Raw genomic sequence first — 17,784 nt, forward strand, 5'->3', positions numbered from 1 at the left:
ATTTGTTTTGGAGCTACTGTTTATATGTTTGTACATATAACTTTCTGTGTAGAGCTAGACTTGTAAAGTTTACAGCAGCTGTTTTCCTATAAATGTTGTTTGTGAGTTTCTCTAGCAAAGTCTAATCCTTGACAAGTGTTTCACAACCCTCCTTATAGTATCACATCATTGAATGGCCACACGCTAGAGGCCTCTCCTGTAGCAACAGGTTTTGAAATTTGTGCTTTAAAGTCTCGTTTCAGGTCACTGGAGTGAAGTTTCCTGCTTAGTGGCAGGAACAGTCATGGCTTGTATTTGATCCGTGCTTCAAAGTGGGCCTTGTGCTGCAAACCCTGCTGGTGCAGCAGATCCCACTCAGGAGCCCGGCACTGGCACTGACCTCCACCACCGGGTGGTGGTTCTGCCTGCTGCAAGCATCTGCAGTGGGGGCATCTTCAGGGATAACACCTGGTGGCGAGGTTTTCTGAGAAAATGTTTTTTAAGGGAGTCATCTAGTTTGCGTGGAGGGTTGGCAGCATGTCTTTTCCTTTATTGTGTTTGGGACTCAGCATGTGCTTGGAGGTCCGCTCTTGTCAGGAGAATGGTCACTGGTTTCAGTAGATGGCCTTGGGGAACAGATGGTGTGACTCCATGTTTTGGTTTCCCTTTCTGTAAAATAGGGCTAGCGATGCCTCCCTCACTGTCGCACTGAATCCATCTTGTAGATAATGAGATACTTCGAGGTGACAGTTAGTAAGTACAGGCTGTCATTGTGGGATGAAGTCACAAGAAGCTCTTCAGAAATGGAAAGAAAAGGGAAATGGCTGAATCTCTGATTTCTCCATTGTGAACAATCTTTTTAGATAATGTCTCAAATCAGGAGCATCGCACTGAGATTACAGGGTGGTCTTTGGTCCCAGGTATTACTAAGTAAGTTTCTTCTTTTGCTATTACAGCCCCATCTGAAGTGGTATGAAATGCAGCAAGACACTTATAACATGTCTGAGCAGGCAGAAGAAAAAAAAAGGCTAGTATTCTGGTAAGTCAGCAGATGTAAAGTCTGGCAGTTAAGTATGTCAGGCGTACCTCGATAGGCTCTGTGCTGGTTAGTTCAGGTAAGATAACATTCCATTTCATCAGGACAACATGGTGTTCAACACAGGTTATGGGAACTGGCTAAATAAATACGTACACACTTAGTCCATGGTAAGACTTTATGTTGCTGCTAGTAAATTTCTGCTGTAACCCCAGTAGCTGTGCTTTAGTAAGAGGTGTCAGCAGTGTAAGCGAGCCCTAGTGCATCATGTCCTGTAAAACATTGCTATTTTGAGATTACTGCTCTTGTAGTTGCCTTTGCATCCAGTTATATTGGTGCCTGAGAATATTCTGTAGCAACTCTCATTCATTTGCTGTGTTTTCTTTTGGTAGCTATTTCAATTTATTTTATTTTTTCTAATTTTAACTGCAGAAAAATTAAGTGAGTAGACATATTATTTAGACACCGTGAGAGGTAAACGTACAAAATAAGGCAGTTTATTTTTCCTGTCCTAGCTAGCCGACCATTAGCCTACTCAGTCAGCCCTCCCAGCCGTGGCTGGATCCAGGCCAGCGCTCCCACCCCAGACTGACGTTACGGGACATACCTATTGTTCACAGCTAATTGCTTTCTCCTGTACAGAAGCTGACTTCCTTTGAACTGCAGTACAATGTGACACCAAACCTCACGTGTCCTTCTACCTCGCTCTCCTTTGGCATGTAGCAACGTGATACTGCTATGATCAAGATAAACACATGTGGCTGTTAAAGTCAACATGACTTTCCCGTGTTTTATGAGAGCATTGAACAGAGAAATGCTGATGTGATGTGGTCTTGCATGAGCCTTCACTGTTGTTTGAATTAACTAGACTGCTCTTCTTCCCTGCTTTCAGACAAGTTAAGCTATATTAATCACTTTATAAAGAAATAGCACAGTGCAATGGGGTAAGCTTTCTGTAGACTCAGAAACATGGAAGAAAAAACGGTGTAAATCTTAGCCTAAAGCTAAGACTTAGCTTCATCTGAGCTTTAACTGGGCTGACCAAGTTCTGTTGCAGGCAGCTTGTTTCAGTTTTCTGCCTTACCCCTCTAACTGATCAACTCCCAGGCTTTCTCGATTTCTCCTCCCGTTCCCTGTGCGGACAGCTGCTCAGTGGCAAGGCTCCCTCTGGACTTTCAAGTCTTAACATCTCCAAGCCACCCTTGAGCAACTCTTCCCTCTGGTTGTTTTCACTGCCCTCCTAGTCCCTTGCTTGGCTGCAGCATGTCAGGATGTAAATTAATATCCCATTGTCCAGCACTTTCCTTGGGCTCTGGTGAGGTATTTGCAATGTGAAAGCAGCTGGAACATTCGAAGTTCCTCCCAGCAGCAAGCCTTACCCCACCTTGGCACCACGTTGTAACTCAGGGGTGTCTTGTCTGCATCGCAGCCTGCTCTGGCATGCATGGGTGAGATTAAAGCATTTTCATTGCAAGTCCTAGTTCAGTGGATTTTTTTGGTTTTGTTTTGAAAGATTGTAACACAGGGTTATTACACGGTTGTACTGTGAGTTTTTCTTCTCCCCAGCAGAAGAATAAATGCTGCTGCAAGTCACTCCCCCCACAGGGTAAATAACCTGCAGATGAGCCCACAGTCTTTTGACATCCATTTGCATCTCATAACGCGCACGCATCAGTAGTTTGTATTCATTCAAGTGAAAAAGGGAGTGTCTCTTCTAGCTCTGGTCCCTTTTGTGTGTCTGTATGCAAATCCATGATTAGACTCTCTAATCAAAGAAATTCTGGGGATTCCCTGGTGTGCTTTGGGTGACTGTCAGCAAATTTTTCATTTTGGTATTCCTTTGTTTTTAGGCCGGAGTTGTGTTGTGTTTTTTTTTCTTTCCTTGTTTTTAAAAGCAGAAATAAATTTGCCCCATTTTCTGTGAAATGACACCATGAACGGAAGTTCCTTAATTAGGAAACTTGTTACAGCTTCTTCCCAATAAGGATGAATTTGGATGTACAGAATAATGTTTCACCACTTGGGTAGGGAATGACTGGACAATATTCTTATAGTAAATACCACTAACAAGCATCCTTAACCTTGTGAATGAAATTGAAAAAGCAAGAAGAAATCTGTGTGTCTGTAGCGCTACCAGCCCTTCCTCCAGACAGTTCTGGGTCATCAAGTCTAGGCAGCATTCTTGTCTCTAGCCTCTACAAGATGACCTGTCTCCATGGCTTCAGCTCTCAACTCTTCTAAGGCTGGTTGTATGGAAGGTCTCAGTCAACTGTGTGCTGTCTGCCCAGCTAGATGTATCTGATTTTAAGATGTGCTGAGCTAGGGTTTGGTGTTGCTGGTGCTTTCAGATACTAGCAGATTAATGTTAGCGTCCTTATTGTGTATTCTGATACATGCATATGCTACTATTCAGGATTTACACAGTGTTAAAGTAATTTCATCATGAATTATTACCAAATGCTTCAATATCTCATAGGAAAGTTGATTTGAAAGCAAAAATTAATTCATCTCTTCAGAGGGATGGGAATTAAGGCAAGTGACTTGTTGATTTAAAGTATTTACCAAGGAACCAAGATACGATGGTGCTAATCCTGTTTGACGTCAATTTGCCGTGTCACTTTATCTAAATTGAGTTTCTGATATCTCTGTTTCCTTCTGTTAAACCTGGGACGCTGCTACTGCTGGGCCTCCAGAGAAACCCCACTGGGCTGGATAGTACTGCCCATTAAGAAGGTTGTCAGAAACAGTTAAAGTCCTGTATGAAGTAGTAGTTGATCCCCCTACCTAACACACATCACCACACGAAAATCAGGGCATGTTGGTGGAATTTGTTGAGTTCTATTTATGCCAGTACTGTGTATGCCTGAAGAAGACAGAGCAGCGAAGAGAAGAGAGAGGGAGCAGAAAAGTAATCACAGCTGCAGCAGGAGTCAAAAAAGTTATTCCAGAATGCCTGTCCCACTAAAACTATTTCTGATTAACTTGTCTTATAAACATATTCCAGGTTAAGTGTTTTTTGGTTTTTTGATTTATTTCTTTTTTATCGTGGATTAGCTTAATGTATTTCCAAAGGCATTTTTGCTCCATAACAGCAGTCTCTATAGCTTTCATCCAAGATAGCTATTTCATTTTAAAATTGTAGTATTCCTCGATTTGAATTAGTTTTCCCAATGAAAGAGACATTAACCCTCTGGGGTTAATTGGTAACTCTCCAGAAGAAAATTGGTGCAAAGAACCTGGCTGTTGCTACCAACTTCCTTTAGCATGCAGGGAAACAGGACTTTGCATGTTCCTTGTAAATAAGTCCACTCACTGATTTTAAGTTTTAAAAGTAAAAAAAAAAAAAAAAAAAAAAAAAAAAAAAAAAAAAATTAAAATAAAATTCAGTTCTCACAGAGTTACTTTGTTGCTTTGATGGGTGACCTTAAAATACAAAAGAAAACAAAACACCACAAAAAAAAAAAGTGAATTTTTTATCAGCTTCTCTCCTGCCTTGTTTTAATGGGAAGTATACTTACACCTATTTCACTTGGGAGTAAACATGGGTGGAAAGGTTACTAAACAGAGAAAGACAGAGCATTTAGAGGCAGTCCAAGGAAGAGAACGGTGAATTTCCATATTTCTTCCCATACAGCATTGTTGGGGCCTGGAGCGCTGCTGCTTCATCATCTGCTTATTAATGTAAATTTTAAACTTCCTCTTTGCTCTCAATGAGTGGATCCCACTGGATTTATTAACCTGGATTCCATGGATTAAAATTCTCTATGTATTATGAAAGTTAATGACCATAAAATAAGACAGTTGCATAAATAAGTTCATTAAAATAAATCCTTTGTAGTAATGTTTGTCTCTGCTCACATGCAGAACACTCAAGAGTTATAAGATAATTTTCGACAGCAGTCAACAAATGGTGGAGTCTTCAGTCCCCGGCTTGAGCTACCACATATTTTATAAATAATTACCCATGGACATGGTCTGTTAGAACAAGTAGCATTCCTGCTGTGCTCTGCTTATTCTGAAAGTTGTAATAACTCCAGAGTGGTTATGTTACGGCTGTTGACAGCTGCACAGGATCCTTTTTCTCTTGGTGTCCCTACAGTGATGATCTTTAGTCAGCGTAGCAAATAACCTACTGGCAATGCTAATCTGTGTAACCTGAAGCAAACAAAGGGAAGCAGAAATACAAAGCAGGCAGGATGCCCCACTTCTTACAGAAACGCACCAGGAGACTTGAAAATATCCCAAATCTTTTCTCTCCACTGAAATAAAAATCTCTGGATAGTCAAATAGCTGATTAAGAAGTTGGTATTTTCTAATGATAGATGTTTGTACCCTGGTGAGGAAACCCGATTTCTGTCTGATTTGTTTGCTGGTTAGTCATGGTGATGGCTTTTTATTTTTTTAAATTCTGTTCATCTGGGATTTTTTTTCCAATAATCCTGCAGAGAGCTGATGTGCTTTGACTAGAGCTGTGTGTCATCAACCGAACTGCTAGCTCAAGTTTGATTCTTGATTGTGGATAGTCAGGGCTGAAGTCAGAGTGAACAGGAGAGATTTTTTTCTTTCTCCAGTGCTGGTTCCCATGTGCTGTGGCAAATAACTCCCCTAAAGCAAATTATCTTGGGGCAAACACTACACTTGATAGCTATAGCTGGCCTCACGTTCCCTCAGCAAAGCCTTGGCCACAGGACAAAGGGAGTTGCGGAGCATAAGACCCTTGATCTCTGCATGCAAAGAATACAAAATGCCTTATGAACTTGGCCAGGGATGCTATTAGCTGTGCCCTAGCAGTGCCCTTTGGTGTAAGATATTTGAGCATGAGGGTGGAACCTCTACCGTAAGGTCTCTTTGCCCGTTATAAAACTATTCAGATGTCAGGACCAGACACTATCCTTTTTGCTCAGAGAGGAGGTGAGAGAGATCCAGTGATTTTTATGTGGTTTTAAATGTAAAGCTATCCATGGAGAGCCTTTAGGGTAGCTTACCAAGCCAGCCTGGACCTTCTGATTCCACTCATCCTCAGAGTAGGGGCATTTGCTGTAAAGCCTGGTTGCAGTGTAAGTGGTAGAGATAAATGTGCATGCAAGTTTGAACCTTCAAACTGAAACTGTGAAGCAAGTCCTGTGGCCTGGGGAAATCAAGGTGAATGATCGCAGAGGGCTCTCGTCTTACACTCCCATCCTCTGTGGAAACAACACTGGCTTCGGCTTCAAGATGTGGCTAACAGTATGAGGCAGTCTTAAAATTATTGAAATGCTTCACAGCTATCCATCTGATTGGTTAAACGGAGTCTTTGTGAATGGAGATTTTTTTTTTTTCTGGTGAAAAACATAAATGTGTCACTCTTACTGAATACTAAAGTCAGCATGTAAGTATGTATCAGTTACTAACAAGAAAAACAAATAGAAATGTGACCCAAAGAGAGAGGCAGTTCTGGGTTGAAGTTTAAGAAGAAATAGAAAGCTCTGATCTGGATTTTCCAATTGCTTCCCTCATCTGGAAGTGTGCTACAATGAGATATATTTGTAACTACTTTTACTGTGGAGTTTATGTATTTTATGTGAGCCTTACCTGGTGAAGAGTAAGGGGGCTGGAAGACAGAGATGTGGCAGTCAATGGCAAGTGGTGCGGGTAGACAAGGCTCTCGAGCTCTTGCTGCAGCTTCTTCTGGAGGTATGTAGACCAAAATAGGGAGGACTGTGACTTCTGTGTGGTTGGGAGTGTAGCTTTTGCATCTGATGCAAGAACAGGCTATTTTAAGACGGGCATATGTTGGTGGGTGGGGTCTGGGACAATGGCTGGCAGTGAAGGGGCTGCTCGTGCTTGGTGGGTGTGTGGGAGGACAGTGAAGTGGCATCAAATTTAAAGCTGCTTTTGATCCCTTGTAATGAATTTTCATAATGTTAGATATATAGTGGGGGTTTTTTTAAACTCTTTTTTTCAGCTTTGAAATATCAGTGTTTTAATGTTCTGCTGTGCAACTGGGTATATACAACACTGATTAGTTTGGGAATTTCTTCAGATCTTTAGGGTTGCCACAGTTTTTTCCTTGACAATATAATAATATGTGAGAGCCCATCTTGGATACAGACTGTGGTAATTAGCTTGTTTTGGTAGAAAGTTGTTCTAACAGCGCTTTGAAGCTCTGCCAGCTGACACAGCCCTTCAACTCAGCTAGGGCCATGCGAGATGCTGAGAACTGCAGGTTACTTTTATTGATGTTAGTCTCTAAAACTACGTATGGCAAATGTCGCAGACAGCAGAGATCCAGCTGGATTCTGTGGGTTCAAAGACTGTATCAAGAAGCCCTATGTAAACACTGCATTTTTGTAAAAATACTCCAGATCAGTCATCTTCCAGAAGGCGTTGTGAATGAATAAGCTAGGCAACAATGGTCCAAATAAAAGAAGTGATAAAACTCATCTGTGCAGTGAATGTGAGATTGATTAATTCTTACCTAAATCAGACATTGATAGGCTTCATTTTTATTTTCTTTTGACTATAACCACTCCTGTGATGATCAAAAAGGCTGGATTATCTCCAAAAGCATACATCTTTCAGAGGCTTTGAATGGTTACTTGAAGTTTATTTTTAAAGAAATCTAGAAGGATGCTGCTCAGAAGATACTTTACATAGAAAAAATTATACTTGGAAAAGGCAGTGAAGAGGGGGTTAGGAGATGAATCTAATGAGAGAGACCAAGAACAGGGTTCCTGAATGATCAGATGCATTTGTCTGTATGTTTGCTTCTAGGAGTCTTTCAGAAATTACTTCAAGATTTAAGTCCTTTTTCTTGTAGTAATGCAAGTCTTTGCTGACACTTCAGCTATAATTCCTTTACTTATTATTATAACATATGGCTTGCTTTACTATGCATGCTTTCTCCTTGTAAGTAAGTAACACCTCATAAGCATTCAAGATTATATCTTTAAATGAAAATACAATGTCCTGTGTTTGTCCTAAAGAACAAACAGCTATAGCAGAACACATTATTTAACTCTCTGGGTTTGAGACAACAAAGCTGCAAAAGAGCTCTGACGTTCAACAGTGACTACAGCTGAACACAAGTAGTTCCTAAGATTGCTGGTTTCTTGTCTTTTATTATATGACTGCTTATCTTTATTTACGTTATGTTTCAGAAAATTTTGACCTTAGTAGTCAGTATTCTTCGTCTCAAAATGTAAAAGTACCTACCAGCTCTTTCTCACATCAGTGACTCTAGAAGATGTGTTAGTTTCTAGCATCGCCACGATGAACTGGTATGGAGATCTTCAACGAAATGCCAGTAAGATCACAATGAGAGATTGCTGTGGCTGTTCTTCATTACGTTTGACTACATCACAACCCCCAGTGAGGCTACAGCTTGCATGAGATCAGCTCATGGAGGGAAACCAGCTGCCATGGCAGACAAAGAGCATTATCGGGGACAGAAGAAAGCATTCTGAAGAGTCTTAAAACAAGGTGTGGTGTCCTTGATTGAAAGTACAAAGCTGTAACTGTCCAATGCCATCCACAATTCAAGAGTACTGTTGGATTTTGCAGTGCTGCTAAGCTTTCTCACAATAGTACCCACTTGTCACTGTTCCCAGTACCTCAGATTGGCTTGAAGTCTTGGGTCATTTCATCATTTTGCCAAAATGTTCCCACAAACAGGCAGAGAGCTATGAAGTCATATTGTTCAATGTCTGCTGGGCATTTTTCAGTCAGATCTAATAACAAGATTCCACCCCTGCTCTAACCAGACTTGCCTCTAGACGAGTCCTTTCTTCCACCTACAAGTTTTGTCCAAGGGGAAGCTGGACATTTTGCACATTTCTTGAGATTCCTGGATGTTTGGAAATCCAGGATATGCAAGTGCTCCCCTGGGTTTCAGTGTTTTCTGGCTGCTTTGGACCTCTTGTACCTTTCTGGCAAAGATAGGCTACAGGTATTAAATCTGATGCATTTGGTATGTCAGGCACTTCGCACTTTTGCAATCTGTGCAAGTGCATTCTCAGTAGATTGGGTACTTCCCAAATACACTCGAGTTTTGAGGCGAGTTATGCCTCAAAGAGGCAGGGAAAGTGAGCTGAAGGTGCCTTGTTGTCTATGACAAAAAGAGCACTGGATACAGGTGAGATGAAAATAGAGGATTTGACTAGCTCCATAGATAGCATTCTTCTGTCATGTACCTTCATCTGTGGTCCAGTCCTGGTCTTTTCCATCATCTCCAAGAGAATGATGAAACCTGCCACTGAATTCCTCCTCATTTCATTCTCTTGTCCTGCTCTTTCCTTGATGTCTTGTATTGGCCAGTGTCCGAGACAGGGTTAGGCCAGATTGACTGTTGGTTTGATTCAATCTGACCCACTATGGTGGTTCTCTTCTTCTTAAATAAGGCTGTTAAGATGATAGCCTTTGCCTTTGTCCTGGAAGTCCTTGCTCATTAGTATTGTAACACTTGAAAGCTGGAAGGATTCTTTAATGTGAACCTAACCCTGCAGAAACTAATGGGTGCAGATGTCCCCACGGAGTAAACAGGACTTGTGAGGGTTGCTGGGAGGAGAGAGCAGCAGAAGTGAGAGTTTGCCTGGCATAGCGGCACCGGGCACCAGACACTGTGTATTTTTGTGATTCAGCTCTCAAAACCTGCTGCTATAGGAGGTACTCTGCAATTATATTGCCTGGTGCCTTTGGGCTTTAGGAAAAAACGTGATTCTCTTAATACCTTTTCATTACACTTTTCCTACTGCCTCCTGTCAAGCAAATCATATCCAGCTAGTGGTGGGCAGGCTCTGCCTTTCCAGCTTTCCCATCTCCGCTGCTTCATTGTGGGCTTTTCCTGACTTGCTCCGCTGCGCAGGTTCTGCACAGAGCTGCAGGGCTGTTTGCTGGCTCTTGACCCGCTTCACAGTGGAAAATTCTTCCACGAGCGTTACTTACAGGAAGCGAATGAACATCTCCTTTAAATGGTCTGGTGACACAGGGAGGAAACGGGTCATTTTGTGAAGTATACTGTTTACCAGATAGCAAATGGACTGTCTCCACTTAGCCTGAAGGAAGAAAAATATCTGAGGTGATTCAGTTTTTATGTCAGTCTTTAAATATTATGTAGTTCATAGCTAATAAAAATGTGCATTTTGATGTGGGCTAAAAACATCCTATCCTATACCAGGAAATTGGTAAAGCCAAGTTTTAAATTTCTTTAAGTAAAAAATCCTGGATGTGAATGGTTTGCCAAGTTTTATTTTACTGTAACTCTTCATAGCTTCATTGTAATGGTTTGTGTTAGGGGTATGAAATAAAGGTAATGTCTCCCAGTGATAATGATAAATTTTGTACTTGTTTTACTCAGTAAGTCTAACACAGCAGCCAGCTCAAGTCTGGAGCATGATCTTGATTTTATGCAGGGCTGGTTTTGTGATGTCTTAATTTATAATTACAGTTTCTACCAGCATCACTTTGGTATTTTTGGTCCAACCTCAGGCTGAAGGGAAAGTGCTGCATTCTCTAACCCAGGAGCCATGAGTAAGCATGTTGACATGGATTCAGTGCAAGGTTAGCATTGCTTTGGCTTCAGATTATTTAGATCAGATGCTATCCTGTAATGTGATACTCATTCATCCAAATTCAAAATATTGTAATCTGGAAAAAACAAAATGCAGACAAACACAGTGTTTAATGAGGAGCTAAGGCCAATCTTCTGCCATGGCATGAATACCAAAACCAAGGAGCATACGTACATGACAGGGAACGCAATGGCAAGTGAACATGTGCACATGAGTTCAGCACCAGGCTGTTGATGTTGCTTTCAGGGAAACTCTGCCTGTAAACAGTACAGAAATGCCTGTAACATTCATTACGTGGGTGCTCATTGCTTCATACTGTTAAATAAGGATCTTCTTTTGAAAACTGTCAAACGTGAAAAGAAATTGAAAAAAAGCACCAGAAATCTCTAGGTATAGAGGCTGAGCCCCATGAAAATGAGTAGGACATTTTGGCTTCTCTAAGGGTTAGTAGTTGGTGAAATTCCCAAGGGTCATCCAAATCTTCATGGTCAACATTTGAAACTGTCAGAGCACAGAAAGGATCCTGCATGTGTCTCTGTCTCTGGATCAGCTCTCTATCAGATTTGGAGTGATCAGTTACATGACGGCTCACGTTTCCCAAAAGCAGGTGTTTGCACAGTGAACAAAAACCTTCATTTTCAATCCAAAACCATTCACCAGCCTGCTGCAGAGGTTAAATCCTCAAACAGTTTGATAATTCTACCATCAGCTTCTTCATGTGATTCCAGCACAACCTGGTTATGACTTCTATTTGTAAGTATGTCCAGGGCTATGGCAAAGTCCTCTAAACTGTTTTGTTAAGAAAACTCCCATATCTCTAGACTTTGCTTAACAACTGCAAAATGCTTAGCCAGTTAATATTTATTCTGTTGTCACTAAAACTCACAATTCAGCGTGTCTTACTTCAGAGAGCAGTATATATGTCAGTGATAATTATGAGCTGTTCCTTGAGTTAGAGCCTCACAAGCTAAATTAAAAGCAACTGTGGCTTGAGCTAAATGACTAAAGGACATGTTTTCAAAGGCAGCCAGTCCGTGAAAGATGCAGTCACATTCAGTTCCTATCACCTATCTTTTTGGATGGGAATTTCATTCCTAATTTACTATGGGATCTTTGTGAGTCCCTGGGGATATCTATCCACCTTAAAAAACATTCTTTTTTATCTTTTTTAAAGTCCTGCTTGAGATCTCCCAGCTGATGACTATTTCAGTCTAGTATCTTCTGTGGATGATACGCAGAATGGGACAAACCACATCCTGTCTGGAGACTGCATCGCTTCATGAACAGCAGTGATCCAGGAGGAAAACAGTTTTAGAGCTGTTCCACCAGCTGTAGATTTTAGTAGGTTTTGAAAATTTTTTAGTACTCTAAGTTAGGTTGTCTCAAAAGGACAAGATTTGTGTGAAGTTGTCTGCAAGACAGTGTAAATCCAGGGCATGATACAAAGGAGGGAAGGGCAGTTTTAATCTGTCTGCCCTGGCTGTGGATTGTAATGGTCTGTGTGCAAGAGCCGCAGCCAGTGTCTGCCTCCTTTCAGCTCCCTGGGAGCTGCGCTGCCCCTGGTACCCCACAATGTGTCACAGGCACCTCCATTGTTTTCTGGACCATGCGCAGTGCTGGTGAGATGTTGGGAGGTGCCAGCTGGGGCTGTTAACAAACTCCCTCCTTTTTGCATTGGGCAAGTCTCCATCGGCCAGAACCACTCTCTAAAAATACAGTAGCATGCTCTTGAGAGGGCTGCTAGTGGATGAAATGGGCTGGATTGCCACTGTGACTTCAGCATAAAATTGGCTGGAAGTCCTTGTCACAAGGACTTGTTTTCAGAAGGACTTGTTTGCTAGTGTAGAAGAAGCAACTTTGGTCCAGTTTGGAGTAAGTTGGCTGCCGGCAGCCTGGCTGGGAGAGGTGATTCAGTGCAGCCAGCTGCTGCCCGGGAAGCTGTACCCAACCACACGGTTCCTACACCGAACAACTGGAAAAAATGACTTGCTTAATGGGATGCAGGCTCATGAGCTGAATCAGCCTCCGCAGGGTTTTTGTTGTTTCAACTGTTTCTTGTATTGAAAACTCCACTCCGCAGCCATCTGTGAAGGCTGGCTCTGTACCCGTGGTGTCGAACCAGCGCTGATGATCGGTATTTATCGAGGAGGGCAAGCCCTACCCCTGGGCAGCAAGGGGAGGTGGAGAGTGGCAGGTTAAACCTCGACCCTCTGCTCTGGGGCAGCTCAGCTGAGGTGAGAGAAGGCATATAGCCGGGCCAGCAGTTCATCACCTCTGCCCCGGGCAGCAAAGCACAAGCTTTGCATTTTTTGTGGAGAGCAGAGAGACTGGAGAGAGTGGCAGCTGTGTCAACCCACACTGCATGCTTAGTCTGTTAAGGTTTTGTCTGTCAAATGCATGCGGGCTCTGCTGCCCCCAATCATTGTTTGCAGCCACAGCCATTGCTGCCCTTTGTTTGGTGCAGGCAATTGTGCTGGGGCTGTGCTTGCTGGGGGGCTTTCAGGTCCTGGTGTCTTGCAAAGGGAAATGCTTTTCAAACCTTCTCTTCCCCTGCCATGTAGAAATGGACACAGAGAGAAATGGGGATACAATCAGGGAGCACCCCTTGCGCTTGCCTCCCCGAGTTCCTGACTGCCTTTGCCTTGTCTAGATGCAATGAAACTACATTCACATTACATAGTGGGGGACTATGCAAGGGAACTGTCACACTGGCTCAGATAAACAGCAGTGTAGCCAGTAAGATCCAGACAAGTGATTCTCCAGCCATGTTCAACAGAGGTGTGGCTACAGCTGAAATTCTGGGTCTGGGTTTTGCATGTTCTAGTTGAAAGAAAGTGGTGGATCACACTGGAGAAGAGCAGTAAAAATAACAGTGGCAAATCCTAGCAAAAGCAGTAGTAGCACTACCCTGCTCCGTATTCTGTAACTGAAATAAGGGTTATCCAGGCTAAACTACAATGAATTGAAGAGGGAGAGAACACACTTCAGGTGTGAAGTCAGGGTCATACAAAAGGACATGCTTCCCAGGTCCATGGTGGATCACACAAGAAGAAATGGGCCAAATCTGCAGCGAGAAGGGTGGGCACGAGGCAGGAGGAGCCTGGGGCTGGAGTCCTGCCTTTCTGCCTCAGGGAATGTGATCTTCACAGTATGTGCAAAGCACTGAGTTCCTTTACCTGAGAAACGGGAATAACAATGCTTCCCTCCTTTGCGTGCCTTTATCGAAAGTAGGGGCCCTACGGGAAAGAGCACTAGGCAAATGCCAGGTACGAAATGTGGGAGGTCTGCAGCAGAAGAAATAATGTCTGGTTGCTTTTATTGCAGCAATCTGCTTGTTTCTGAACTACTCAAGTGCTGTAGAGGTGGAAAGGCGCTCAGCCAAGCATTGCACTTGAGCAGCAGCTTGTGTTTACGGTGTAAGGCTGTAGCTGGTGAGCGTGTATGCACATGAGGAGTGTGTGTGTGCGTGTGTGCCCGAGCCAATCACACTCCCTGCACACACAACAGATGCTCCCTGCATGTACAGCCACACAAGCCTGGTGGCTGCATCCTGGAGAGCAAACAGAGAGCAGCTGGTATTTTGCCTTGTGACTCTATCAGTGTGGCTGCCAGCATTTTCAGGTCTGTTTTAAAGTGTGGCAGAGGATTGGTGGTGTATACAGGACAAATATGGTTTTGCTGTCAGAGGCTCCTGCACTGAGCTCCTCAGGGCCATGAGAATTTATGCAGCCAACATTGTCTCTCGTGTGAGTCTTGTGGATGGGTAGAAATAAGGCCCAAAGCAGGGATGTGGTTTGCCTTTCATCTCCTAGAACCTCCTCAACCACGCACACAGGCAGCTTTATCAGCTCATGAGACTCCAGATCTGTGCAGTTTTGTACTGGTACTCCCGCCTTTTGCAAAGCACCTAATTCAGAGTATTCCATTCCCAGGCATCGTGCAAGACTAATGAACAGCAAGGAAATTACTGCTAAAGAAGAGACCTTTGTTAGGCTCATCCAGCAAGCCAAGGAAGGTGCTTTACCTGCCTTGTAGGCTGGCTGCAGAGTAGAGAAGTGTGATGGGAGAAAGAGGACTGTGCTGATGAGAGGCTGGGAGGGACAGAACTGCCACCCCGGGTTCCCTTACAATTGCCACCGGTTTAGACAACCAGCAGCATGCTTGCCGCAAGGTTTGTCTGTGTGGGGCTCAGCACAGTTCCCACGAGGTGAGACACTGCTTGCCTATGCATTTGCTCTCTTTGTCTTTACCTGGGTGTTTGGGGTTGGCTCCAGCTCCCAGCAAAGCCCCTAAAGTGCTTTGAAGGTGGCTAGACCTGAGTGCTTCTATCACTGTCTTCATGAGAGGATCTAAGCACCTTGAGTCTGAGGGAGCACTGAGATTTAAGCATTACGCCAGTGCCTCCGGTTCATACTTTTGCGGCAGTTTATAAATAGCAGGAAATATGGTCGTTTTCAGTGTGTTTTTCTAAAACCCAAATTACTCACTCTGCAGCGCTGCATATCTGCAGTTAAGGCAGTCTATAATTGACAGCCTTGACCGTGATCTGGCTGGAATCAGACCTCTCCGAGCACTGCAAGGCATCTTGGAAGGAAGCGTCAGCACAGATCTGCTTCTGCCTGGATCTGATGCACAGAGGAGCTGAAAACTCTCCGTGCAGATTGCTCATTGAAATGCAAACCTCATCCCAGTAAAGCTTCTGTCTGCCAGCATCCCCTTTGACAAACTGATAATCCATGATAATAGAGAATTTTATCTCCATTCTTAAACATGGTCAGGCATGATTATTAATGTCTTCCTATTGCACAATAACACAGGGCCCTCAGCTTTTCTGAAAGCTGGAGGCATGCAAGTTACATCTGCACTGTGGGTGAGCTGTGCATTTGCTGCTTCTGCAATCAGCCAACAAACCCCTCCAGATTTCTGAGGCCAGACTGTTGCTGCTGGCAGCTTATCTCCTTACTCAACAGCAGAGTAGACTTTCGGGGTGAAAAGCTGGGCCTGTTGAAATCAGTGGCAAAGTCCTGCTTGTTTTACTTGAGTCAGGATTTCTTGCTTGATCTCTTAATTTCTGAGTGGGCAGAGGAAGAAGTCCTTTCTTTTCTGAGTGCCTTTTTTGGAGCACAGACTGCAGATGTTCTGCTTTAGGTCATGTAGAAGGCATGCAAGATGTTAGAGGTCCTGCAGTCCTGCCCTGCCCTGAGTGAGCTGAGCTTGGGATGGCAGGAGCGGGAGGACTGGGTCTCTCTGTCCCCCCTGCACATGACACGTGGCTTGCCAACCTGAATACAGAACCTGGTTTTCACTCCGTCAGGACTGAAACACATCTCAACAACATAAACTGAAGAATTCTGGTTAGGGTATAGGCCAGGAAGTTCTCTTTTTGGATCATTTGGTAACTTACGTGACGCCCTCATCTGATTAGGCAAACAGTTTGTTTAGTGCTGCTAGAATCGAATCCATAATTCTCTTTGCCAAGCATGAACTTCCTTACAGGCAGCCTTGACTTGTTTGCAAGTATTGTAGAGTGTTACTCTTGCGTGTAACAAAAGCACGAGGGTTTGTGCCACCTTCCCAGTGGCTGCAGCAGGCAGTGACACAGCTGAGAGGTCCACAACAGAGTCTATGAGAAATCCAGTGGCTGCAACCTGACCATATACATGTTTATGGTCAATATTGAATTGGAAAAAGCCCTGGAACTAGCAGATCAAAGATGATTTCTGACCAAGTATAGATCAAATAGCCACTGTGCTAGATCTAGTTGGGAACAGAAGCTTACATAACTCAACTCTGTTATTCATAATGATGCACTAATGGCATGTGCATTGCAAGGTGCCATGGCAAGTACCTTGCTGCTTTCCAGAGAATACTCTGATCCTCCAACTGGACACCTCTTGCTTCTGTGAACAGAGCAGTCCCGGGAGCCAACTGCCTCAGAGAGCAAAGACCCTTTGCCTCACCTCTTAGGCACTGCAGCAGAATTGGCTTTTCTTTCACAGTTCCTGAAACCTGCTCTGATTTGCTGTCTGAAGAGCAATCACACAAGCCTTTATCTCATCTGCTATTTTTTTGCTGAAGACCTTAACTGCACCTGTTGTTTCTTTTTTTTCTGGTTGGGTTTTTTTCCTCCCCTTTATCTCCTAGAGATTTTGGTATGCCTGGCCCCTTGTTCTTAGGACCCCAACTTGATCACAGAGCACCTTACAGATGATTCTGGTTGTGTTGTTTCAAGACATTGCCTCTTTCTCTCTCTTTTTGTGGTAAACGTTAGTAGAGCTCTGCTGAAACACTGGCTGAACATCTAGCCTGGTACGAGTTTTTGCTTTTGGAGAAGTCCTTCTAAGGTATCTTTTCTTGTGTTCCAAAAGTGCCCATAAAAAAATTCCAAGTAAGGTGGAGGTAGAAGGAATTTAGTTGTGAGTAACCGTGTTTGCAGTGATGCTGGGCTTGCTGGTTTTGACCTGAATGCTGCCACAGTGCCTACATGCCTGTGCTGCACCTTTGTAGACCTGACGTGTGCCTGAGTCACTGTTAAAACCTGCTTCTGGCATAGCCTTTGTCAAACTTGATCAAATAAGGAGAAAATAGAGGCAGAGGACCGAGGCTGGCTTCTCTGCAGCTGAGACATTGCTGGGCTCTAGACTGCAACTGTAGACGTTTTCTGACAGCCATCTGCAGAGGGAGAATTTGGCAGTCCTGTTTACCAGTGCCACAGAATGTGACACTGCTGGTTCACATTTTCTGTTGGTTTTGGTTTTTTTTTTTTTTATTTTCATACCATTAAAATAAGCAACGGCCCTGTGGCGATAACTTAGTTTGAAAAGGTGGCAGGAGGGTTCCCAGCTCTTCTCTCCATGCTGTAAGGTCCATCGACCCCTATCTAGCTACTGTTGGAGACTGGGCAGAGATCCCCAGGAGCTCAGCCAGCGAAACCTGGGGCTTCTTGAGCCTCCTCCTGGGAACCGGCCCAAGTGCCATGCTGGCTGTCGGTGGCAGGCTCCTGGTACAGGTGAGATGTTGGCCATGAATCAGAAGGCAAGAAAGAGTGAATTATAAGCAAATGGTCGCTAGCTCCTCTGTAGTACAGCCTGTTCAACAACTGAATGGCAAGGTCTGGTCTCTCGTCTCCAATCTCCCTGTGCAGCACAGGCGCATGCTCCATTCCTGCTCCCAGCGGGCAGGCAGGGATCTTCCTCGGCTGGGCAGGGCCTGCTCCAGGCT

This window comes from Leptosomus discolor, chromosome 11, assembly GCF_034619465.1.
Source record: "Leptosomus discolor isolate bLepDis1 chromosome 11, bLepDis1.hap2, whole genome shotgun sequence".
NCBI lineage: Eukaryota > Metazoa > Chordata > Aves > Leptosomiformes > Leptosomidae > Leptosomus > Leptosomus discolor.